Source organism: Neodiprion pinetum, unplaced genomic scaffold (assembly GCF_021155775.2).
Source record: "Neodiprion pinetum isolate iyNeoPine1 unplaced genomic scaffold, iyNeoPine1.2 ptg000192l, whole genome shotgun sequence".
In the NCBI taxonomy this organism is placed as follows: domain Eukaryota; kingdom Metazoa; phylum Arthropoda; class Insecta; order Hymenoptera; family Diprionidae; genus Neodiprion; species Neodiprion pinetum.
The window spans coordinates 17,501-20,445 of record NW_027184576.1 but is presented as its reverse complement, the minus strand read 5'-3'; positions in this window follow the sequence as shown (position 1 = coordinate 20,445).

The window sequence follows — 2,945 nt, the reverse complement described above, 5'->3', positions numbered from 1 at the left end:
AGAGTCACCAAGGTAAACGGCGGACGGGACGTACCCGCCGCCGATTGGTTTTGATCTAATAAAAGCATTCCTTCCATCTCTGGTCGGAACTCTGTTTGCATGTATTAGCTCTAGAATTACCACAGTTATCCAAGTAAATGTGTGTACGATCTAAGAAACCATAACTGATTTAATGAGCCATTCGCGGTTTCACCTTAATTTGGCTTGCACTGAGACATGCATGGCTTAATCTTTGAGACAAGCATATGACTACTGGCAGGATCAACCAGGGAGCTTCGATACAAAATCTCGGCTCGGACGTGCGCCACCCATCGCCGACCGGGTCTCGTAGCCCGGTCGGCCGCGCGTCTACTGTAAGTTTCGGGACTGCACGCAGGCAGCCCCGGATCCGTGTGCCGCCACCTTCGACACTCGGCTTATAAGCGTTCGAACGATCTCCCGTACCCGTCGGCTAGATTGAAAGCGTCTGGGATACGTTGTTATAACATCTCTGGTCTTTGAGTGTACGCTCGGAAAGAAGCGAGTTGACGCGTGCGTTGGAGCGTTCGGCCTTCCGTGTTTCACGGAGAGCCGAACTTCTTGGTACCGCGTCAAGGGCCATTCGGTCTGAGACACCGACCCGCGGTAATGCAGTGACGATAGATGAAACAACGCGAGTCGCGTAGTTTCTTTGGTACGAGGCACGGAACGGTCCGCGAACGCCCGCTCCTGGTCTACGCCGAAGTACGTATCGTGCTCGAGCACGTACCGGTACGGCGTAGCAGGCGGACGACGGGAGACCGGCCCGACCGACTCGCTCCTCTTACTAGTAGGAGCCTGGCCGCTAGGACGTCGGCGCCGGTACGGTGGTAGCACGGTCGGCTTACGGGGCGAAACCTCCGCGGGCTATCGAAAAAATTTCGAACTCCGGGAACTTTGTCGAAATTAACCGAGGCTCATATGACGATGTTCCGACAGGCTCCCGGCCCGGATCGACTCCGGGACGCCGCGCATCGCCTTTCGGTCGACTCGGACCGAAATTTTTACAAGTCCCGTCTGTCCGGATCGACTCCGGGACGCCGCGCGTCGCCTTTCGCTCGACTCGTACCGCAGCTTCGACGAGTCCCGTCGGCCCGTATCGACTCCGGCACGCCGCGCATCGCCTTTCTGTCGACTCGGACCGTAATTTTTACAAGTCCCGTCGGCCCGGATCGAATCCGGGACGCCGCGCATCGCCTTTCTGTCGACTCGGACCGAAAGTTTCGCAAGTCGACGTCGGCCCGGATCGACTCCGGGACGCCGCGCGTCGCCTTTCGCTCGACTCGGACCGGAATTTTCACAAGTCCCGTCTGTCCGGATCGACTCCGGGACGCCGCGCGTCGCCTTTCGCTCGACTCGGACCGGAATTTTCACAAGTCCCGTCGGCCCGGATCGAATCCGGGACGCCGCGCATCGCCTTTCTGTCGACTCGGACCGAAAGTTTCACAAGTCGACGTCGGCCCGGATCGACTCCGGGACGCCGCGCGTCGCCTTTCGCTCGACTCGGACCGAAATTTTCACAAGTCCCGTCTGTCCGGATCGACTCCGGGACGCCGCGCGTCGCCTTTCGCTCGACTCGTACCGCAGCTTCAACGAGTCCCGTCGGCCCGTATCGACTCCGGGACGCCGCGCATCGCCTCTCGGTCGACTCGGACCGAAAGTTTTACAAGTCCCGTCTGTCCGGATCGACTCCGGGACGCCGCGCATCGCCTTTCTGTCGACTCGGACCGAAACTTCGTCGAGTCCCGTCGGCCCGTATCGACTCCGGCACGCCGCGCATCGCCTTTCGCTCGACTCGTACCGCAGCTTCGACGAGTCCCGTCGGCCCGTATCGACTCCGGGACGCCGCGCATCGCCTCTCGGTCGACTCGGACCGAAAGTTTTACAAGTCCCGTCTGTCCGGAACGACTCCGGGACGCCGCGCGTCGCCTTTCGCTCGACTCGTACCGCAGCTTCGACGAGTCCCGTCGGCCCGTATCGACTCCGGGACGCCGCGCATCGCCTCTCGGTCGACTCGGACCCAAAGTTTTACAAGTCCCGTCTGTCCGGATCGACTCCGGTACGCCGCGCGTCGCCTTTCGCTCGACCCGGACCGAAATTTTCACAAGTCCGGTCGGCCCGTATCGACTCCGGGACGCCGCGCATCGCCTCTCGGTCGACTCGGACCGAAATTTTCACAAGTCCCGTCGGCCCGGATCGACTCCGGTACGCCGCGCGTCGCCTTTCGCTCGACTCGGACCGAAATTTTCACAAATCCGGTCGGCCCGGATCGACTCCGGTACGCCGCGCGTCGCCTTTCGCTCGACTCGGACCGTAATTTTTACAAGTCCCGTCTGTCCGGATCGACCCCGGGACGCCGCGCGTCGCCTTTCGCTCGACTCGTACCGCAGCTTCAACGAGTCCCGTCGGCCCGGATCGACTCCGGGAGGCCGCGCATCGCCCTCCGCTTGACTCGGAACGAAACTTCACTGAGTCCCGTCGGCCCGTATCGACTCCGGTACGCCGCGCGTCGCCTTTCGCTCGACCCGGACCGAAATTTTCACAAGTCCCGTCGGCCCGGATCGACTCCGGTACGCCGCGCGTCGCCTTTCGCTCGACTCGGACCGAAATTTTCACAAATCCGGTCGGCCCGGATCGACCCCGGGACGCCGCGCGTCGCCTTTCGCTCGACTCGTACCGCAGCTTCAACGAGTCCCGTCGGCCCGGATCGACTCCGGGAGGCCGCGCATCGCCCTCCGCTTGACTCGGAACGAAACTTCACTGAGTCCCGTCGGCCCGTATCGACTCCAAGACGCCGCGCGTCGCCTTTCTGTCGACTCGGACCGAAATTTTCACAAGTCCCGTCGGCCCGGATCGACTCCGGTACGCCGCGCGTCGCCTTTCGCTCGACTCGGACCGAAATTTTCACAAATCCGGTCGGCCCGGAT